Genomic DNA, 23,861 nt, shown 5'->3' on the forward strand with positions numbered 1-23,861 from the left:
AAAATCCCACATTATTATTATTATTATTTACAAAGAAGCGATGGAGCACTGTGTTAAGGGAAACAGTCTCAGTTCTATTAAATTAATAGCTCTTGATGTTGAATGCACTAGAAACCATGTTGTAGGATCCAGCAAAAATAAAATCTTGAAAAAGATAGCTCATAGTTGGAGAGCATGGGCCCATATGCTTTTATCTAGGCCAAAACCTTTTCTTAAATGAAGGTCTACTACAAAAAACATACTTGGAATGGGCATCACTGCCCATGCATTGTTATCTTACAATAGTATTATCTCTTGCAAATAGCAGTTAAGGAAACTGTTCAGTTCATGAGCATAACTTAGAGTAAGCATGGAACTCAGGAAAGTATGAAAAAAGAAGTACAGCACAGTTGAAAAGAGCATTTTTCCAGAAGCAATCTAAACTAAGATAATAGATAGGTTAGATGGTGAAAGGACAAGGGGGAATGGTTCTAAACTAAAGGAAGGGAGATATAGTAAAAAATAAAATAAAATAAAATTCCCCCTGGCATTTAATCTAAGAGAGCGGTGTAGTGCTGGAACAGAATGCCAAGAGAGGTTGCGGATAACCCATCCCTGGAAGTGCTTAAGGCCAAGTTGGATGGGGCCCTGAGAAATCTCATATAGTACTTGATCTAGCTACTGGCAACCCTACCTGTGGCAGGGGTGCCGAAACTTGATGATCCTTGAGGTCCCTTCCAACCCTAGCCATTATATGATTGTATGGTTCTATGAAAATCCATAGGCTCAGATATAACAGCATTACCTCAGCAACTACAATAGTTCAGCTATTCTTACTACAACTACTACACTTGAGGTTCCACTCAGATTGCGTCTAACTACTTTTCACATGAACTGTGTTCGTTTCAGTTTATTTTGCTTGCTTGGAAAATCTGTTTGAGATCTTAGAACCACTTAGGCAACTTTCTCCATCTCAACTCACAATAATAGTTTGTGGGACAAGTAAACACTGATTACATCTCTGCACTAGAGTGCCATACTGCCAGATTTTCTGCCCCAGAATTTTTTTTTTTAACATGGAAAGCAGAAGAAGATTTTCTTGGCCTGAAACTCCTCTATTGCCCAGTCTCAATATGCCTACAAGTTGTTACTCTGAAATGGCTCTGAGCCTAAGGCAGAAAAATAACAGTGTACTCCTCTCCATCCGTTATCTACTAAGATGAGAAAGCTTGGAAAGGGACAGAGGAGAACTTTGAGTCTCTGGTGCAACTGGAAGATGAGTGGGAAGTAGGGATAGAGAGGTCTCTGGAACAGAAAAATTTGGAGATCAACATGGATCACTTTTGCTGAGGCTCTTCTAACAGTTAGGGAGCAGTTGCATACGCAGAAGAATCTCCAGCCAAGTCTTTTCACATATCACTGTGAAGCCCCTTCACACATCAGGTCTGACTCTTTCCAGCATCCTGTCAGAAACATGGCAGTTGAGAGCCTCAATACCTGTATCCTATACTCTCAGCAACACCCACTCAATCTCAGGCCAACACTTGTATAACTGAGTGGGACTTCACATGGGCTTCCATGGAAGCTGCATAAAACAGTACTGAATATGACACTTTCCCAGAGTCAGGCTCTGAAAAGTTAACACAGAACTAATATGCAATTGAAACATTATAGCCATGAAAATAAGCAAGTTAATAAAAAGATGAGATTCTTGAGAACAGGCATCACTTCTCAGGGGAGAAGTGCAACCCCATCCAATCACCCCATCACATCCTTCCAACTGGTGAGAGGTGTGCAAACACCACAGAGGCTTTCTAATGGTGATTACTCTGAGTAGCCACTACTGGCTAGTACTGTGGGGTTAACTCTGCTTACTGCAGGACTAACTCCTCTGCTCCCTATGAACATATCAGTCAAAAGTTCCTCAAAACCATCTAAGTAGGCCATTCTCTGAATTTGTCCTGGAGAAGAAAAAGAATATCTGGAGATAAAAATTTTACTAAACAATATGAATATCTGGAGATAAAAATTTACTAAACAATTGGAAGAATAAAGAATAATAGCACTGAATCCTTATCCAAACCTCAAGCCGAAGATTTTTATTCTTTACGTGTCTATTTGAGGTCTGCAAGAAATTTCTTACTTTTTTCCCCCCTTTTCAGAAAGTGCCTCTGCACTCCCTGGTTCTCACTGATAGCTACTAATGTACTTCCAGAAAGGTTTCCTTCCTCATCCTACCTCTTATTTTGGGTCAAAACAGCAGCAAGAATTTTCAAACCCAGCAAGTTCAAAATAAGTATTTTTCTCACATTCATCAACAATTCACATTGTTCATGCAATCAAACTTTATACATAATGCTTACTGATATTTGCATAGCAAAAAAGAAACAAAAATAGATTTTTCTTGGCAGATATTTGTTCTTTATAAATGAATATCTAAAGAGAAAAAGCAAATTGCTTATTTAAATAGCGTGCCCAAAATTTATAATTACACTCATCTCTGAGGGAACTGAATCACTTAGAGTGCCTTTCATGTGAAAAAAATACTGATGCAAACAAATGTTTGCCAGCTGTGCATTAGAAACACTCCTTTTATTACACTGAACACTGTATTATTAGTAATGTTCCTAGTATACAACTTCAGCCTCTGGTATAAAATATTTTGTATTTTCTTAAATCACTCTCATGAAATGGTCTGTTCAAGTGGATCTGTCATTGTGGTTTCCTGGATTTCTTCAGCCTTGTTGGAAAGCTTGTAAATTCCCATGGCTGATAGTAAGCTAAGGAAGGAAATAAAAAATAGTAAATACCACTTCAATGGTGTAAGCCTTTTTCTGCTCTTTTTTGGCTGAGTGTACTGCTTAGGAGATTATTATCGACTTTTACACAAACATCAAAACAGTCCCAGATGGGAATCCATCTGTATGTCCATTTAGCACCTTCAATTAAACTGCCTTCCATCAAATCAGTCTTCCCTAAAGATGTGTATTGGTAGTCTAAAGTTTGGCCGAAGTAAGTGGGTCAGGGCAGCCTGTTTATTTTACAGGAGTACTTGATATCAATGCAATAAACAGACGAAGCAACACGAAGGAAAATTAATGTTATTTTACTCCCTGCAGCCACAGAGCAGAATGGGTGGAAGAAAGAAGAAAGTAAATCAGGTGAGCTGTATCTATATGCAGTAAATATTCTGAATACTTGATATCTACTACTTTTTAATTAGTTTTGTTTTATCATTGATGTTTTAAGCTGTGAATACTAGATACATCTAGAATATTCATACTGCATGTGGGAAGTGACTACACATTTGGAGTACCAGAGAGCTGAATGAATCTCATGTTATATTCTCTTTTTGCTCTCAGATCATGTACAAAAATTGCTTGTGCTACTATTTCTATTGCCACAAATACGGCATAGTGGCACAGAATGCAGTCCAGCACAATAATGGAGAGCACAAAAATGCACAGCCCAGTTCTACTTCTCTTAAAGCACCTAAGTGTCTCATATGCTGTATACAATCCTGTGACTTCTGGAAAACGTGAACAACAGTGTAAAGATCATGTCCTCCAAACAGAAGATCCCAGTTTCTGCTGCAGTCATTCAAGAGAAGACGTAAGAAGAAATTCTGACTAGTATAATGCTGTCAGAAGAATATTGACACTGAGTTGACCCGCTAACAGCATGCAGAGCTGATGAAGAGATTTAAATAGTGCATTCTGGTGAGGGGTTCAAAAGTCAAAAGTCATAACCCAAAATAATTGTGTATACCGGAAATTCAGAACTATTTCACTCAGGGTCAGAATAATGAACTCATGGAATTAGTTGCCAAGTAAGAGAATGGAAACAAGTACTGCAGTCTAAGCGGCTTGGAGACATCTTGGCACTTTTATGGAGAGAGAAGGGATTAAAGGATATAATGACAAAACAGAAAACTGGAGTTTTAAGATAAACTTAAGGGGGGACAAGCCTATGAGGTCAAGTGGATTTTCCTCTCCAGGCATTTCTTTTATGTCATTCTTTCCCTAGACATCATGTCAAATTGAATAAACAACCACTAAAGCACAGATGAGGAATAGACTTCTATGAGATTGTAACGGGTATGAAGAAGCACTAACTTTTCCTTTGCTCCATAGTAAAAGTAACTGCTAATGAACAAGAATGGACTTTATCTTTACAGAATGCATTTTACTAACTCAACCTAATGTAGCACACAAGGTTTTCTAAGATCAGCCTCTTCCCATAACCTTATCTTCTCCTCCTCTCCAATTCTATAAAAATATCACAACTAACCAGATAATAAATAAAAGGAAATAATTTCTGAACAACACAGCTACCTAGCACCCACCTCACTCGCAACACACTTCTTAAAGACAAATAGTGTTTCTAAACTACCAAAGACCTATGTAAGTATTAACAAGGGCATGTTACATGCAATTGCAGAAAGTACATGGAGTTATTGGATCATTGTTTTAAGTGATGAAGCACTAACAAAGGCACTATTTTAGACATTTTTATCCTGCAGGCTTTTTGGAAGAAAACCTGTTAAGAGTTCACATCAGATATAAAATAATTTCAGTGAGAAGCTGTATATCTATATAAAAAAAAGTAAAACAAGATGCATTTTCAATTTAACATGTTAGATATTAAAGCAGGACTGTAGTAAAAGTTTCATTTGACTGTAGAATTAAATTAATTCTTCTACATTTTAGCTGCTTTTCTCTGTCTCTTGCATGAGTTGACATAAGCTAAAGCAGCTGGAGCACATAAAGACTTCTCCAACCAGCTTTGTACTGATCTGTCCCCAGGACATGTGGGATACTCAAAAATTCTGTAACATTATCTCACTGCATTGTGCTGTGCCCTAGTTTGTTGAGTTGGGCTTTATTTTTTTGGTCTCAAATGTACCTGCAAAAATAAGATCAAAGGACAGTAGCTGGATTACATCAGAAGTAACACCATAGAATGATGACTATACTGACAAAACTACCAGAGAATTTGATTTTTCCTCACCAGCATAAACCAAAGCAGATCTTCCAGAGAAATCCACCTGAGGATGCACCTAGCCATATCTTCCACTCATCCATTTCTGTTCCAGAAAGTGTCAGGGGGATTCCTTTGCTGATACTCTATGAAACACAGCTGTGTCTCAGCAGACTCAGTAAACGCTCAACTGAGCTATCTCCAGATCTTGCTTGCTGACAGGCTTTGTCACAAGCAGAGGAACTAAATGGATTTTGTACCTTTCAAATGCTGAGAAAAGTCCCTGAGCATGCTCAACTTGTAGCGGCATCCTGTCAGGCCAGGCAGGCAAGTATTCTTCAGACAGTGCAGGAGCTTGAGTGGAAGCTGATTCAGATCAGGAATGAGTCAAAGCAAGAGAGCATGGGGCCAACTTGCACGCAGGCTAGGGAATTCATTTAGATATAACAAAGAAAAATTTTGATAACTTCCTGAATTACAGGGGACATAAATAGAGCAAAGCTTCAAACATCGAGCACTGTAATAATTTTACCAGAGGCCCAGCTATTTTACAAAAGCCATGAAAAAGACCGTGTCTTACACATTTTGCATAGAAACTAGCTTTGTCCAGACCCTAGGATGTGGCACTAAAGAACATTCTTCTGACTGCCCACAGAGACAGCTCTGAAACAACATTTTCCCCAAACACTTCAGCTTTCAGTTACCACTAAAAACAGAATCTTTGCAGATTGTCTTATTAAAACAGTCAAATGTTTGTTTTTCCCCTCTCATCTTCTTAAAACCATACTAGAACACTTCCTTAAAACATCTCTGAGCCACCCTAGAATTTCTGCTAATCTACATTTGTTTCTATGTTTCCAGTGTTAGTCTGAGACCCTCTATTTATCTCCTCTGAATCCTTACAAATTTACCTGCATTGCAAGTAATAAACCCGATACTTTGGGACTGATGAAAGGGCAGTTCAAACAATTATCTTTTACCTCATGTAACCTTTCAACAGAAAAACATTTTATCAAATTGGAATTTTGTTTTCTTCAGCTTAATTTGGCTTCTAATTTAATCTGCAATTATTAACTTTCAGTATTGTGAAATCTTAGGGCATCAAAACTCCCCCTTAACTGAAAAGAACAATTAACAGCTTGGTATTCAGGTACAAGTTACACATTTGTTTATAACATTTTGTATTCTGAGAAACAATTTCTACAGGCAAAAAAACCAGTTGCTGATATGTACTTCATAAAAGCAGACTCAAGACAATGTTCATCTTCTAGAAATTTACAGTCCGAATTCTACAAAAATTTATACACAGAGACCCAGTAGGAATTCAACAACATGAAGACAAAGTAAGATTTTAGTCACTTTCCTCCTTCCATTACTATAACTAGGTGCAACGCAGTGGTCAGAGACCTCACATATCCCACAGATGTCTGACAGACCTATGGCCAGCATAAGCGCAACACTTGCAGGACCACAGTTCGTAGCTTCATGCTCACAGCCTGCCCAGCAGCCAGGCTATGAGACATTTCTGGAGCCAGGACAGCCATGAAGGCAGTCCCTGCACAGGGCTCAGCAAACAGAACTGAGAACTTCTGAGTGTTTGGTGTCTTACTGCTACATAGACTCTCTCCTACCCAGTTTTCTTTGCCATTTTGTTCCAAGGCTTTCCGTGCCTTTTAGAGGCCTGCCTGTAGTGAAACAAACAAGAGCATTTGTCCACATACAGGATTGGTGTCAGACAAAACAAGTTCCTATCCTCTCTGATTCTTTCCATACCAATGCTGTGTTAAAAGACTTGTAACAAAAGATTTGAAGCTCATTATTCAATAATGGGTGTCATTCAGATTTCAAATTCAATCTGGCTCTGTTAATTACATGTCAGTGATTTATTTTTTTTCCCCTCTTTTTCTAACAGAAAAATAAGGTGCTACAACTGGCAGTCTGCCTGAAAGGTTTGAATGTCAGAGGAGTAATTTGAAATGGAATGGATTTGACTGAACCAGTGTGAGAACAAAAAATAGTTATTAGAGATTCTCCTGACAAGTTGATGTGACAGAGAGAAGCTTAGAAACGCTTTCACTCTCCTGCTTGTGAGAACTGGGCTCTGTCCTGAATGGTACAATGCAAAAAGCAGGACCAGAAGAATTTTTAAGAACTACCCTGAAGTCTCCATGCCTTTTCCTGTGGTGAGGAACAATGCTTCCTCCCATACTTCCTCAGGTGCAGAAGTGACATGAGAATATCCTGGCCTCACCTCTGCTAAGTGCTGAATGAAGTGCACAAAGGGACTGACTGCGTGTGGTGGGCCACAGCCAGCAGGACATGACAGTCCTGCAGCAGGAAGAAGATTTGCAATGTCAGATGGCCACTTTTGATGAGCAGGCAAGCAAAAGGCAGGGAGTTGTTCTAACCACTTACTCCTCTGCTACCATGGGCAAACCTCTGAGCACTTCCTAGTGGAAACTTCCAGTCAGGTACAGTAGGACCACAGGGTCAATGCTATCTTGCCTCTTTCAACATCACTTTCCCTGTAAAATAAGACTCACCCTCATCTTCACTACAAAGCATGTAAAGAGTTACTAAATAGAAATAGTAAATAATAATTACTCATCACAATTAAAAGAGAATTCAAGGAAAAAGTTTAAGTGATATATGAAAATACTTTAAGATTCCTGAAGAATGCCCCAGAAGAGGGATATTTGAAATAAACAGGTCTGTATTCTTTCTGTCCTCCTACCAGGGACAATGGCATCAGGAGGTAGGAAAGATGCTGATTCTTCTTCAGGTCTGCATGTCTTCACCATAACCACTGAATTAAAAGCAGACTGAGACATATGCCCCTCTATACACAAGGAAGTCATGCTCTCTGGCCATTTTGTTAGCCACTTCACATTTACTTTGTACTATCACTCACAGGTTGCCCGAGATCTTCAAATAAAGAACTCTGAAAGGTATCCAAAAATAAAAATAAAACATTTAAATTGATCAAAGGTTTCCTGGGAAAAGTATCTAGCTGCATATGACCAGCTTACACAGCCATAACCATCACATGCATAAAAACAAAGTTACTTAAACACTGAAAGACTGTGTCCCATCTTCCTCCATTGTGCGTTTTACTGACCTTTTATGGCTGCCTTCCCGTCTCCAGATTTATCTGTTTTCTGTCTCCTCTTCCCACAAGTTCTTTCCCTTATCAACTTTTTCAGTTCTCCTGCCATATCTCAAGACTTTTGCCTTCCTCTAGCCAAGCTGTCATGCTAACCTGGCTTCTTCTCTGAAGGCACTGCCTGCAGCTAATTCTATGCAGAAAAGCCACCAGCCTGGCAGAGCAGCAGGGAAGATTCAATTAAAAGCAGTATAGAAGACATGCCTCATGTATAACCTCTTCCCTGCTCTCCAATGACATATCAGCCTCCTTGATCATTCCTAGAAATAGCTGCAAAAACAACAGAGAGTTGACACGAGAGAAAAAGACTTGTCAAAATAGATGATGACCCGTGCCACCAATTTCCCTACTAAAGGGGTGATTTTGTTCCTTATTGGTACTTGTTTTCTGCTAGGAACATGTCAACGCTCAAAATTTTCAGGTTTTTTTTTTTTTGGTTTTTTTTTTTTTTTTGGTGCTACTGTCTCTTTCAACTTTTATTTCTGTGATGGGAAATGAGATTAAGCACAAAATTGATGACCAAAATCATTTTGTCATCTGAAAAGACAAAAACTGCTGTTTGGTATTTCCCTTATGAGATCTTTGAGTAGCAACTCTTCCTCTCAAAACATATTTTTGCTTGACTCATTTGAGCATCTCCAGACTTTTCCAGGTTCTTTCACCCTCCACTCATATCTTTTTTTGCAGACACAACTAAAACTATGCAAGGAGAGCAACATAATACTGTTCCCATAAAGATGAAAACTCTGTAAAAGTGATATGCTAAAGCCTTTCAACCAATTCAAACAACCTGAAGAGAGAGAATTCTCTGTTGTTGCATATTGTTGCAGTATAAGCAACATCACTTAATGACCTTTAGGACTCCATGGTTACAGGGTTATGCTGCTGTTATCTCATCACTGTCTGAACATTTTAACTGGAATTTAATCCAGAGTCCTTCTGTACCTTTACAAGGCCTTACCCACACCTGAAGTGTCTGTTCATCCATGAACAGATTCCTCATACTTGGCTCTGTACAGAGTCCTAAGAAAGTCATTGCAGAAACAGCATTCTAGATTTCTTAAACAGTACTCACTTTAGCCTTGCCAAGGACTAAAATAATGCCCAAGTGATTTTTTCCAGGCACTCAACAATATGGTAATTTTTTTTTTTTTTTTTTTAATCCAACAGCTTTTTATATATTGGTTTTCTATAAAAATGTTTACAGGAAATGGCAAACTTTCCTTTTGTTCATCAGGTTACACGTACCCCCATACAGTGCAAATGTTCAGTGAAGTCATCAAACTACCTGACACTTAAAAAAAAAAAATGCATCCTGTTCAAGATCAAATGGTGGCTCCCAGCAGCTAAATGGATATTTCAAACACTGGATAACTTATATACTTCCTGGCCTCCAATTGCCACCTTTAATGGGAGTTACACCGACAATCTCTATTAACAAAGTCTTCGGGCACTAGGGAATCAAACAAAGGTAGTTTCCATTTGCACTTGCACAGCATGATGTCTGAGCCTTCACCTTTGTGCAGACTTTTTAAACATGCAGTGAGAGCTGGGGACTGTCACAGAGGCAAAACAAGTCAAGGAGCACAGTCCTGCGACACACCAGAGCCCATGTGCTTTCTACCAGACTTGTTAGAAAGCTGGCAATATAGCAATATATCCTGGGAAGTATCAGCCAAAAAACAACAACAAAACAAAAACAAAACACCAAAAAAACAAAACAGAACTCCACTTCTGCAAGGAGGAGTTTTCCAAGGAGATGAAAATCTTTCCAATCATTACAAAACTTTCACGATCCTCATTCTCATCCCGAACTTTCATTCGGAATGCAATAATAAAGTAAAAATCACTATTGCATCCAGTTTTCCCTTTTTCTCACACTTTCTCCAAAGATTTAGGAAGGGTGTATTTCCACGAAATGAAAATCAAGAAGACAAAAACTGAAAAATAATTTCCAAGTAATGCCTTCACCAGCAACTGCATGTACCAGTAGAGGTACATGGAAGAGGTTCTAGCACAGCAAAGTTCCCAAGACTGAGTTCAAAGGTGTTGGCTGGTGCAATCTACAGTTTCTGTGGTAGATGCTTAGATTTCCTCTCATGCTCAGCAGAACACAAGATGCTCCAGCTGTCTGGAAGCAACTGATAAGAAAGAAGCTGAACTTTCCTAAAAAGCAGCCTCCTGACCAGGACCTCTCATTTTCCTCTTTCATTCTTGGTAGAAAGCTGTCTCTCCCCATCCTTCATCATATACGGGGTATATTTTACTCAAGTGATTTTTACCATATTCTTCTTTAATTTTTTATTAATGAAGCAAGTCTTCAGCACACAGACTGAGATCAATAAGGGTGTCACAGGATGTGCTGTTACACGGCTAACAGATGGGAAGGTTACATGCCCTCGGGCTGTGCTAGCTGCCCAAGGTGTGCTGTGAGAATCCGTTTTCCCACAAGACTGAAGCATGGGCAGCCACAATTCCACAGCTCACCATCCTAGGAACACAGGGATACTTACAGGGATGCAACCGGGGCAGCATACATGCTGGCTCTGCGACATGACGCAAGCTAGAAAATCTGAGACAAGAAAAATTGGCTGGGGCAGGAATTTCTTAAATGACGCTTACTCATAGAGGGTAGCTCACCAAGCTACACACTGGGAACAAAGATGTCGCAGGCTCTCTTTGTGCCTCTTCTCTTACTGCCAATTGTAGGAAGAGAGCAGCTGCTGCTATAGAGAAGGGGCTTCATATTTTGCTATGTTCCTTGTCATGTTTCTTTTTTCTTCCCCCCCCTAAGGCCTTATCCTAGTTACTATGGAAGTAAAATGGCAGTTGAGAAATGCTGGCAGTTAGGAGTCCTACTGCTGTAGAGCTGCTTTGTTTCTCAGTGTAAAAAGTAAGTATATTTCATGTTTACCACCAATGGCACTTAGCCACAAAATCTACACTTTCAGACTCGCAGTTAGTTGCAGTCACCGTTGTGCAGAGATTATTACAGAGGGAAATCCGAGGGGCCTTCACACTTCTCTTCTTGAGCGTACCCGGGGAAAACAGAGGTTTCAGCAGCTGGGACAGAGTCTAGATCTTTTGCATAACAAATCCAATTGATCAGTAGTATGAAGTATTAGAGTTAACACTGCCAGAAATTTTCCAATGAAAGCACTGTTCATTTGAAATCCCTTGTTCCAGACTTTTCCCAGGTAAAAAACCAGTTGAGTCCGGATTCCTGCTTCAAGCCTGATGATCCTAAAAACTGAAGTCCGAAAACCAATTAAAAAAAACAGCAACAATAAAATTTGCTACAAACCAGAAACTCTGGTTTCCACCACCCTGGAATGTGTTTCATTGAGTGAAAAAACAAGACTCTTGGCAAAGATAGCAGAGTTTTATCACTTAATTTTTTCCAGAGGAGTCCTGCAGTATTTATTACCTGCACAAGATGAGTGTAATGGAACTCATTCCAATGTTTCATCTAGAAGAGAGTTCATGAGAAAGTAAGAACTTGTATTTTTTTTTTTTTTTTTTAAATGAGTAGAACCTAAGGAAACATGATTGAGAGTTAGCCAATTTTTTTTTTTTTTCTTTAAAGTGTATCCATTCAAAACTCATTTCCTCACACTTTGGACACTCACCTGACAATCTGACCACACAACCATACTGCACTTTGAAGGAAGAGCGAGCCTGCAGCCAGACAAACAAATTACTTCAGTTCTGATCTTTGTTTCTGGCATTTTTGTATTTTTTCAAGAAACACGTTAGATAAATGTGAATCTCTTGAAGGGAAAAGCATGTTTCCATTTAGTGAGGCACCACCGCTTTACCCATCCTCAGTCTGAGAAATGAGTAGTATTGAGCTCTAGGACTAGGAATTGAATGCACAGATGTTAAACTAGTTGATGGGCAGCATTTTTATGGAAAGGTAAGAAAAGTATCACATTGCAAAAAAAATTACCTCTGCAGCCCACATCAGGTGTAGTGCATGAGGTTCTCAAATAAAGTACATCTTGGGAACAAAACAGGAAAAAAAAAAAAATTACAATTCCTTTCAAAATAATTCCCAAGAAAATGACAGCGTTTTGGGGACTGCAAGTGCCATGTGGGGAAAAAGGAGCACCATAGGAGGCCTTCAGAGAAGCCAGGTCACAGAACTCTCTGCATTCAAGAAGGCATTATCAACTGTAGTCACTTTTTGCTTGCCCTTTGGAAATTAGCCTCCATTCCCATCTTGAGATAGACCTGAGGGTTGTAAGAGGGGAAGGGGCAAGCAGAAAAAGAGGAATTATCCTCTCTTACTTTCCCCATCTGAAAGCCTGTAGCCTGTGCTATTTGCATCCGCAGGCACAAGTAGGCAGCAGGGTCTATGAAGCAATAGGATACACAACTAGCTGATGACACAGCAGAGCTTAAAAATAATACTGCTGATTGGAAAATGTCAGTGTCTGCTATGCAGGTCACACTCTCGGGGCTATCTGTAAAAAGTTTCAGTAGTTCTCTGAGGGAGGCAGGAGTCTAGAACCTGAGAACAGGATAGAAGCATCAGATAATATGGGAGAACAATTCCCAGGTTTATTCAGTCATCCAGAGCATACCCCAAAACTGCCTGCTATGCCAGAGCTGTGAAGGGAGAAAACAGTGGTTTCCAACACAAAAAGTTGTACAGAGCTTATTAAGGTGTTCAGCTTCACAACTGAGCCAGTGTTCAGGACCAAAATTATTCCAGAAATTGAGTATGGATAAGGCTGAAGGAAAAGCTGCTTCTACACAATCAGTATATACACATATAGTCATAAAATATTTTAAGAAATATTTTGTTATTTTGCATGTAGCGAATAATGGGTAATTTCACAACTTTTAATGTCCATACTTAGGAGAAACTCTTACAAAGCAAATTGAATGAACTGTGCTCAAGGGACTCTCTTGCAACACTGTGAATCATGCAATATCCACAGGTATTGCAACATCTAATTGCAAAATCAAGGCTGTTTTCCTCCAACTCTCATGCTGCTCTTTCAGCCAACAGTGACAGTGTTACACAGGGTTAGCGAGTTGAATCAGCTCAGAAAGTGTTTGACAGTCACCCAACACATCCAACTCAAGGGAAATAGCTGAACTGGGAGGCCTGGAGGTAGGAAGAGGAGTAAGACTTCTCCTGTCATTAATACAGGGCTATTAGCACAGCTCGTTCTGAAACGGGAGAGTTTCAGAACAGACTGCTTAGTTGTCCCCTTGGCTAAGCACAGAGTTCTGCAAGTCAGTACCGTGCCCAGGAGCAACTGCACAGACAAGAAAGCAACGTGGCATTCACACCACAGGCATTGTGGCCACAGTCACAAATATCAGGGGGAATTGTAAGAGAACATACATTGGCCTAATAAAAGCAACTCAGAAACTGCCTGTAAGTGATAAACTAACAGAAAGAGCTTTTAAACACGAAAGCTCAGAGAACAAGCACAACAGTTCATAACAACTGGCTAAAAAACAGTAGGTATCTTGCAACAACTCTTGTACAAGGTTTGCCGGTACCTCTTTCCAAACTGAGAATAGCTAATGGTTGGCGAGATACCTGGTTTAGGACAGCAGAGACAGTGTTTCAGGTACTGTACAGTTCACATACCACTAGAGATACATTTACCTCAGAAGATGACCTATTCAGCCAGTACTAATTGCAATGCTGTAATACTAGAATGTGAGTGAAAGTACAGCAATAGTAGCAGAGTGGCACAATCCTAGGCTGCAGTAAATAAGAACAAGCCCAAACACAGTAACTGGAGACACAGAAAAAAAGAAAGAAAAACTGCTTACCCGTGGAAGGCCTCAGGTATGCAGGGCTCTCCAGCAAGATGCCCCCACCTGCCCCACCAACCTTTAAATGAGGTCTGGGAAGGGGTGCATCCTGGCTCCTCCCCTTCTGGTCACTCAGGTGCATTGCATGCCCCTGATCTCCCCTGAGTTGGCCCTGCCTTCCCACCAGGTGCTCAATCACTGCTTCAAGCTGTGACTTAGCATTTCAGCTACACCATCTCATTAATGAATAGTTAACTCACACAGTATGTTTAAAATTCATGTAGTCAGCAGCATGAGCTCTGGGTTTAAAAGATATCTATTATTTATGCATTATGGTAGTTTTGTAAATAAACAAGGAAAATACTTTGATACGTCAGACTGACAGAGTACCATAATAGAACAGATCTACTTGCCCCTTTAAGAAGCCTCTGTGGCAGAGACCCTTTCTTATTCATCATGCTTAAAGCTCTTCTATTTTTGCAACCCTGAAGCTACAGAATTTGCAGCTCTGCCTCTCAAAGAGGCATCCTAAGATTATGGGCTAAAAACATTCACCACCCCATTACCAAGCAATAGCAGACATAATGAGGGTACATTAAATTTGACTGACAAGCGTGGGCCAAAGGTAGATCTGAGTTGGGTATCTCAGGCAGCAGAACTCTTGATCCCTCAGCTCCTGCTTGAGTAAAAACAAGCAAAACATTCTAGATGTTCTGTATCTTACTGCCTGCATTGACACCACATGAATACACTTGCTTAGAGCCTTCAACTCCAAATAGCCTGAATTTACTTAAAAGAATTGCATCTCTTGATAATCTCTTTAGGAGAATAATCTTAGCACCTCTCTGCAAGAATATTTGCTTTGGAGGAAGTGGACAGCTATCAATATTCAAGGCAAAATACACTGTTGTTAATACAGGCCACATATGATACATGTGCCATTTGAAATTAAAAGGCTGATAACGTAGGAGGGAAACTCGTGCCACTTGCTGCCCACAGCCACATTAGGCTCTAGATATCACAAAGTAGTCTACCCCACCCTCTGTCCCCAGCACAGGGTCCATCACAATGGGATAATTCCAGGCTGAAAATGGAGACAGGGGGAAGAGAGATGACAACACGTAAAAGCTGAGTGGAAGGTGCTATACACCAACCAGAGACTGAGTAGACTGTGCCATTTACTTCTGACTACAAGAAACCACTGAATTGCTGCAGAAAGTCCACTGCCTCCTAAGCTCATCTCAGCACTCAGCTGTAGTGCTTGCTAAAAATTGTCACAGACAGAAGCGTATACTCTAAATGTAAGTAAATGTAGGCAAGCTCTGCCATGGCTACCCACTGATGCCCAGGAGAAGACTACAGGCAGGAGGAGGTTGAAGGAGTTCCTACAGGAGCTGTAGAAAATGGCTACTGCTACTCCGCTCCCATCCACCACAGGAAGGACACAATTGTTCCATGGATTTTAGATCTCTGAAATAGCAGCTACATTAGTAAAGAAGGGGAGTCAGTTTGTGTTATGTTTATCAGGCCCTTCTGTGGAAGTCAGTTGTGAAAATTCCCATATCTGCTAGGTCTCTTTGTGTCTCGGCATGATCCCATCGTTGGACACTCAGGCACTCTCAAACAAAAGTGAGAGGAAGAGGTTGCCTGATCAATCAAGTATTTCCTTCAGCTGCTGTTCTTTTTCCTACAGGAAGCCCTGGCTTGTATAAGCCACTCCAGAAGCAAACATCAAAGGACTCCTCTATCAGTCAGGGTAATAGACTGCACTTGAACTCTACTCAGTGAAGTGAGACTTCTTAAGCTGAGAGCTGAAGTTAAATTTGTTATTCCTGGCAAACTGCCCAACAGGAAATGGATCCAGGGCAGATGTTTGCATGTTAGATAGCAGTGAGAGATTGACACTTTTATAATATGCCATGAAAGCAGGAGGAATAGAAAGAGTTGCTCAAACTACTGATTGTTCTAAGGTCTACTCTTAATGCTGTAGTGGTTATGAAACCTCCTTTTAGTAACTGGCAAATAATGGAAAGAAGAAAGTGTTAAACATCCGCAGGAAGTAGTTTGAGCAAAGATCCTGCCCACAAGGCTAATTCAAAAGAACAGGATGAAAAATACACATACTCCTTGAGTAGCAGCAGTTGCATTAGGTTTTTCGCATACAGTAGTTGTTACTTCAAAAACAGATTTCAATCAAAGATGCTCCTTCACCAAAGACACAACGTACTGACTTGCTAATTCTATCCACCCAGAATTTCAGACCACTGTGTGTCCACAGCCTGCACTCCAGTGTAAAAGACATGATGCAAATAGTTCTCAGTTGTTTGATAACAAACACTACAGCATACAGCTAGGACCACTCCAGTGTGCAGTCCTGTAGACATGCTTGCTTGCATACCTAGAGGTATGAAATCTCAGATTCCCATACTGAGTTTCCTACAGCCTTGGTCAAGCTAAACTCCACAGAGCAACAAAAAACTTGGACTTTGGTGAGAAAACAGCATAAATGGTTCCTCTTGCTAAAAATCTTTACTATGTCAAAAGAATCAACTGTACCTGACAGCCGCACCTCATGCAAAAAAAAGCATAGCTTAAACTTTGCCTGTTCATCTCCTATGTGAAGCTCAGTTAAGAAGCCATCTCCTCAATAAGAAATCTGAAGTTGCTTTTTGACTTTTGGATTAAAGAGCTTTACCTCTTCATTATCGATTAACAGGAAAAATATTTCAAGGCAACATGCCATTTTGGGATCTCCTTTCTTGTCTATAACTCACAAGCTGCATTATGACAGAGAATTCAAACTGACGACACCACCTAAGATCAAAAGCCAAGAGACTTGATCTCTGCAGGTGTTTTTTGTGTGGTTTTTTTTTTTTTTTTTTTTTAATTTGTTTCCACTTCACTATGCCTGGAGTGTAGTTTAAAGAACTGGTTAGGTGTGTAGATATAAGAACAACACTAAGTATGAAGAAATGCAGCTGTGCACATTCAGTAATGGGTCAGTGTATTGCAGATTTTGCAATGTGGAGGGAGTCTAAATATTGTTATATTGCATTCTCTAATATTTTATTATTTTATTTTATTTAGGTTTTGCCTAAAGCTTAAACAGTCTCTGTGTAATCAATGAAACAAAAACATGCTTAGATGTCTGGTCAATTGCCAGAGTCCCATACTTGCTGATCCTCTTAGGCTGCACAGACACTGGCAGCTCACAGAGCACACTTGTCACCTCATCCTACCTTCCATGGGACTAAGGCAGACTAGGACTCAACCATCAAACTCTCCACAGACACAGAGAGGAGTTTTCAGTTGTTTGAATGTTCTTCATCCTTCAAAAGAAACAAGCTATTCAAGCACATGGAAGCATCCTAGGAATCAACCTGAGGCCATGAGCTTCCAAACTGACCCATACCTGCTCTGCAAGTCTGAGAGATGCAACTTTGAACACTGTCCAGATAAGGTTCCTGCCTGGACCTTGGCAGGATTGTCTCTTAGGAAAGAAAGATTAATCATTAAGCATTAATAGATAAGTACATAGGCTATTGGACAAATCTAATTAACAGCAAATAATTCCTGAATTATTTTTATAATGTAAAAAGAAAAAAGAGAGAAAAAAAGAAAAAGCACCCTAAAGAGAGACAGGAAAGCATGAAATCGTATTTTGGCTTCCTGCAGAAGAACTACAGAATAAATCATATGGTGTTGATACAAAGCTTTGAAATTCGCACCCAACAGCCGTTATGATCAAACCTACAGCAACTCCATAGGTAAACAACAAAGAACAGTGCTGGTGGAAACTGGTTCTTCAAAATCAAAATAGCAATAAACAGGGTCACATCTTTACCTTTAAATTAACACTTTCAGCTAACTGTCACTTTTCCAGCTGCAAATCACTAAGGCATTTGCGTCCTAAGTTCAGGGAAAAAGTCTCCAGAGGCCATGAGTCAGTGAATGAAGACTGTTTTGGGTCCCATGGCAAAGAAAGTACTTTGCATTCAAAAATAGATGTATTTCTTGTGGGAAAAAAACAGCCCAGCTTCTTCCTCTCCCATAGATAATGCAAAATGTCAGACACCTCCCACCCTCCAGTCTCAGGAGATCAATAGCATTTCAGTGATTACTTTGTTGGTTGTTTTTTTTTTTCCTTAAAGGTTAGCTCATACCTACTTGAAAATTGTGACCCAACCTCCACCAAATAAAGCTCTCTACTTATGGGAGAAGGAGGCATGGGACGTCAGGTCGCCAGTAGTGTTTAAGCTGCTCTGGCTGCAAAATCCAGCAGGATTTGGGCACTTGGAAGCTGAGGTGGGAAAGGAAGGCTGGGAGATAGGGAAAGGCTGGGTGCAGGGCAGGGGCAGTACCTGTGCCTGGTGCACAGCAGCAACTGGCTCAAAAGGGACTGGGAGAAGACTGCATGCTGGGAAAACCTACCTGCACATTTGTGTTTGCATTCTTGCAGCAAAAAGCCCCTGGAATTAATATACTGCACTGACAGGATGTTCTGTAAGTTGAGAGTTGTACAGAGGAACAGTGAATTATTACACTGCTAAAGCTCAAAAATAGTATTCAAAGGTAAAAAAAAAAAAAAAAAAAAAGTATGCCATGTTGTACTACTTTAATTCATGGCTTTCAAGCACTGGGTTCAGTGACTCCATCATGAGAGCACTTGCGACATTCGCACTGTAGCAGCCCCAGTAGTGCTGCTGATCCATAGAACTTGCCTTCTTGCTGCTGCACAAGTGAGCCTGAGCCCAGCCAAAAAACTGCAGACCCAGCACAATCAAGCAGAGGATCTGAGATCCTTACACAGCAACACTGCCATGTCATACACAGCCCCTCAGCAACACATAAGGCCACAGCTAATTTGGAGTCTTTGATAACTCACACCATTAACCCTCAGCCCGTCAGGGCCCCTCAGCTCTGCCCATTACACCTGTACTAACACTACACTGCGTTTGTAGGCAGTAAGACCAGGCATGCACAGTGCAGACGAATGCGAGGACGCTCCCCAGAAGTTGTTCTACTCCACTGTTCTTGTTTCACTGGATATTTTACACATCAAATATAAAAAATAAAATGCAGATAAAATTTAAAATAACATAAAATATCCCAGAACTTTAGGCTGTATGCTATCATAGCTGGCTTGGCAAAGCTCCTGCAGTCTCAGTGGAGTTAGGAAAAGGGGGAGGAAATATACAAGGGATGGCTTTGCTTACTTACATCATCGACACAGACACACTTGTTTACGTTGGATTGGCCTCATCTAAACTTTGCTGGAGGTTGACCATAATATTTACAAGCTAGAAGAACAATTATGTAGCTGAGAGCAGCTAAATGAACAAAACAAAACCAGAGAGGCAGAAATCATATCGTTTGTGAAAGCCAAAAAACCAGCCATCAGACCATGTATCTTCCCTGCTCTGTATAAATTTACTTTGTGGCACTATTTGTGCTGTTTTCCTACAGTATGGATGTTCTATGAGTTTATAAACACCTACGGTGCTTATATTCTCCATGTACTGACTTGTACCATAAAAATTTATATGAAAGGATGTTTCCTATGCTTCATCAGTTTGTTTACAGAATCCATCTTTAAAAGACCAATAGTCTTTCCTCCAGGGCCTGTTTACAGTCTGCACCTGTGATGCTCTCTTCAATTTTAATCTCATGGGCTGTATTTATTACATAACTGTTTTCTCTCTTTTAGGCACCATTAATCATGCCTCTGCCGAGATCTTCTTCCCACACCAGGCTTTACTGTACATTCCTTGCATTTTCATACCATGATGTCAGTCCAGAAGTAGAACAAAGATAAGAATGGCTCACAATTTTCTTCAAATGATCCCTTTTCTCCAAAGCTATATATAAAATGAAAACCTAATACTCACCATGGAATTCAGGGAGGACCCAGGCCTGGGGATTTACGGTTCTCTCATATTCCATATCCTTATTTCCTGAAAGCTAAGAGAACATAAGCAAAATGATTTTGGAAAAATGATGGTAGGAATACAGACCAGAGCTAACACAGCACAGTTTCCTAATCAATAGTAAAGCAACCAGGCAAATATGTAAATGGCATCTGCAAATGTTTTGAAAATAATTTGTCTATTATGCTTGAAAAATTATGAAAATCTTTCACACTTCTGTATGTTTGGGAAAGTGAGACTGTTGCATACATTTAACACTTTTTTGCCACTGGAAATTATTTTTTATGTTTTAGAATAGCAAGAAGAAAAGAATGCTCAGAAAATTTCCATTCATTTGCATGTTTTAGAGATAGCATGGACTGAATTTTTAACTACGAACTGCACTTTATGAAAGCAAGAGAACTCTAATAATCCGGCAAATGACTGTTCTTGGACAAACATTCATCCTACTGCCATTTTAATTTGACCCAAATACTCCAAGCAGGTTGCTTCCAACTAAGTTATCATACTAAATTCATAAAGAGTAAAGACTCCATATGTCATAGCAGAATATCAGAAGAGCAATGCTGTCACGTGTCTGGCTGTCAAATATCAGACTATAAAAATACCCAGGCAGCTCTGTTCTTCTCTTGGAGCAAAGAAGAGAGCTGCTCAGGCAGAACAATATTTGTTTTATTGACAGATTTTACTGTTATCTGTTATCCACCAGTGGGCTCCATTTGCAGTTTTCATCACAGAGTAATTGCTTATTAGAGACATTAGCAAGTTGTTTATTTGAAAACTATTATGCTAATAAGGAGTAATCATATTAGCAAGGTGTGCTCTTTACAACTTTATTTGTTTATCCTCAGCAACTAAACTTCCAAAGCCCCAAACCTTTTTGTTCCTTACTGAAAGATTTGAAAGTAAAACATTTGATTACTATTCTGTTTTTTTTTTTAATGCCTGAGAAATTTGTCCAATAATAATCATTAGTTTTAATACCATCATAAATAACAGGACTGACAGGAAGATTCCTAAGTTTGGAGGCCATTCTGTACACAAACATTTACTTGCTAAGCATCCTGGAAAAATTACTGTATTTGCATATTTTCTTATTATAAACGTTACCATAGCTATAATGTGCTACCCTTAGTACCTTATTAAGCCCAAAGGAAAGGAAGAAACTAATTGTAGCATAACTTCTAAGACTCCAGGAAAGCACCTGTTTTACTTATCCCTTGAGCCTCAGGGGATTTCTGACCTCAGACTCACCAGCAAACTCCTTTATGAAATCCTAGATTGGGTTAGTTATATTTACACATCCCAAGATGTCTAACAAGCCAAGAGACTCTAACAGAACATTTGCACTCTTGCAAGAAAATGCATTTACCATTGGCACAGCTTAAAGTTTTTGCTGTTTATTATTTTGTTGTGCCGGGGGGTTATTTGTACTGTACACAGAGTAACTTTAGGGCAAAAAAATAAGAAAACAGTCTTGCAAAGGGTAGTACTCACAAGCACAATAGAGCTGCAGTGATTCCAACAAGATTGCATGCCAAAGCAGCTATACTTATTATTATTTATATTGCATTAGCACACAGATCCAAATTTGGGATCAGAGCCATACTACTACGTGTAATGTAAACATGCAGGCAGAGTCTACTGATCTAAGCAGCTCCTAATAAAAAATGACAAAAGAAAAAAAAAAAAAGAGGAGAGGGGAGGAGAGGAGAGGAGAGGAGAGGAGAGGAGAAAGCAAAACACAGAGCAGGGGAAGAGAAGGGAGAAAGAACAATGTGTATAGGGACTAATTGCACACAGCTTGGCTCACCTTCTGCCTGCTGGTTAGCCTCAGCAGTAAGAGAGCATGGAATGAGGCTCTGGATTAAGTAATCAGACAAGCCCCAGTAAGAGTGGAAACTGAATAGTCTGAATTTTATAATGCAAATATATACACATTAAGCACTCTAAGTATCATAGTGCATTTCCTATTTCCCTGCTTCTATATACATACAGATGTGTATGTGTGCTAACATACAACTCAAGCTACAGTGATGTTTCCTTAGATCTAATTGCAGGATATAAGCTAAGAACTGTAAAAGGAGATAACAATACAGAGAATTAGATGTGTTGCCTCAGAATTGCATATGGCTGTGGGCTGAAGTCCAAAGCCAGCAATCCCAGTATATTTTGGAACCTCTTAAACCTAAAACTAGGTAAGCTCACCTGGATATCTACCCAAACTTTCAAATCACTGACTTCAGATGAGGAATAAGGAGTAGAAGTAGATTAATTCTTACAACATAGCAAAAAGTCTTCATGCAGTAGTCTTTGTCACAGTAACAGCAAAGGAAGGTGAAATATATAAAAGGCTCAATGCTTTGCTTTGAAGCTTCAACCACTCTCCAGGAAAGAGACATATCACTTTACATAACACTTTACAAATCAATAGTTGCTTCAAAACATGTCTATTAACAGTAAGACTTGCAGATCTGGCAATCTCCCAGTCCTAGCGCTTCCTCTGTGCCAGAGAAGTCTTTCTGAGTAAAAGCTGCTTTACTTTGCAGTGAGTCCAGAAAGCTCCTAGGATTGAAAGCTCATCTAAAACCAGTGCAGCAGGTGCCCTCCCCACCACTCCAAGCTCTCCCCTCAAATGCTTACATCACCCAGTAGAAATCCTTCAGATATGGAAAGTGGAGTAGATATTTATGAGTGCTGTTTATTTTTCTGGAATAGCATAGGAAGTCAGCTGCACATTCTCTTCATCACAAAGTCTGGTAGTTTGAACACCCTTAAGCTGGTCTCCTGTGTCTCTTGCCCCCTTTTAGCATCTTTTAGGAAAAAAGAAAAAAGAAAGAAAGAACACTATCATTTTATGATGCTTTTACAAGCACAGTCTTGTGTTTGTTAGCACACAGTGGGAGTACAGGATGGCTTTGTGAAGAGCTATCTGTTCCAGCAGGTTTATATTTGAAGGTGACAGTAATGAATGGGATCATCCTGTTCCACGCTATCAAGAGTTGAGATTCAGGCTGAAACAGGCGGGGCACTGAGGCAGATCTGTGTCCTTTTGGGTTCCAGCACTGCAGCTTTAGAATTCTTCTCTAGGAATCACCCTCACCCCAGGTTGTTGCTAAGGAAACCAGCATTTGAGGGTTTGTTTTGTTCCTCCATCTATAATGTACTGACAGCAGCTCTGGTTGTATTCTAACTCCAGAGGAGAAGTTAAACTGGCTTTATGGACAAATGACAACAAGTGAAAAAACACCAGTGATGGCACAACAGACAGTAACAACAGGGCTGAGACTTTACAGCATGCTCAGAAACACCTATGGGAGAGAAGCAAAGCCAAGGCCAGGCAGCTCCAACCAGCCACCACCACCCCAGCTGGCCAGAGCTCCCAGTCCTTGTTGAACACAGCTGGATGCACACAACTCCCAGGAAAGCATCTGCTTACCCCTCTGCTTCATATGCACATTTGCTGGTTGTAAGGGTTGTGTTAACCCCTTGTGTAAGGGTCTGGATATCCAGGGTGTAGAGGAAAATCACAGCACAACATACCTGAACAACCACTGCAATGAGCTATCGTGGCATGACTCAGAATTTCAAAATCAACCTTTAAACTTTCGCCCAATATGCCTTCCACGGAATGCATTCCTGAAAAGTAGCTTCCAACCTTTTTAATGCACTTTTTTCTTTGTCTAGGTCAGCTCTAGTGTTCAGCAAGGACTCCTGAAGATCAGAGCAAGGTGGAGACTTTCCTAGCCATCTGACTGGACTAAGCTCTGCAGTGCAACCCCAAACTTTGTAATGGGGGTTGGCTTTCCTGCTCTGCCTTCCTCTCTGGCATCAACTCAGCCAGTGTTTGGGTTATGTACTGGATACAGAATTAGTTCTCCATTCTTCTGTTCCTGCAACTCCATTAAATTTCCACTGAGTATTTGAAAATTAGATGTGTGTGTATACATTCATACACACACAGGCATATAAAACAGAGCTCTGAAGAGTTTGCATCCTGGGAGGAAGCCAAGATTGATTTCTTTGAACTC

General features: G+C 40.1%; 1 protein-coding gene across 1 annotated transcript in view; it reads right to left on the bottom strand.

Moving 5' to 3' along the window:
- The window catches only part of LOC107051846 (insulin receptor substrate 1), a 292,419-nt gene that overhangs the window by 197,485 nt on the left and 71,073 nt on the right, over positions 1 to 23,861 (bottom strand). The window contains exons 8-9 of the transcript XR_006930914.1: positions 22,474 to 22,643; positions 19,792 to 19,864 (exon numbers count right to left, since the gene is read on the bottom strand). The gene's annotated coding sequence lies outside the window, so the exon portion shown is untranslated. The remainder of the gene's footprint in view (positions 1 to 19,791; positions 19,865 to 22,473; positions 22,644 to 23,861) is intronic.

The sequence above is a fragment of the Gallus gallus genome, chromosome 9 (genome assembly GCF_016699485.2).
Source record: "Gallus gallus isolate bGalGal1 chromosome 9, bGalGal1.mat.broiler.GRCg7b, whole genome shotgun sequence".
Classification (NCBI taxonomy): Eukaryota; Metazoa; Chordata; class Aves; order Galliformes; family Phasianidae; genus Gallus; species Gallus gallus.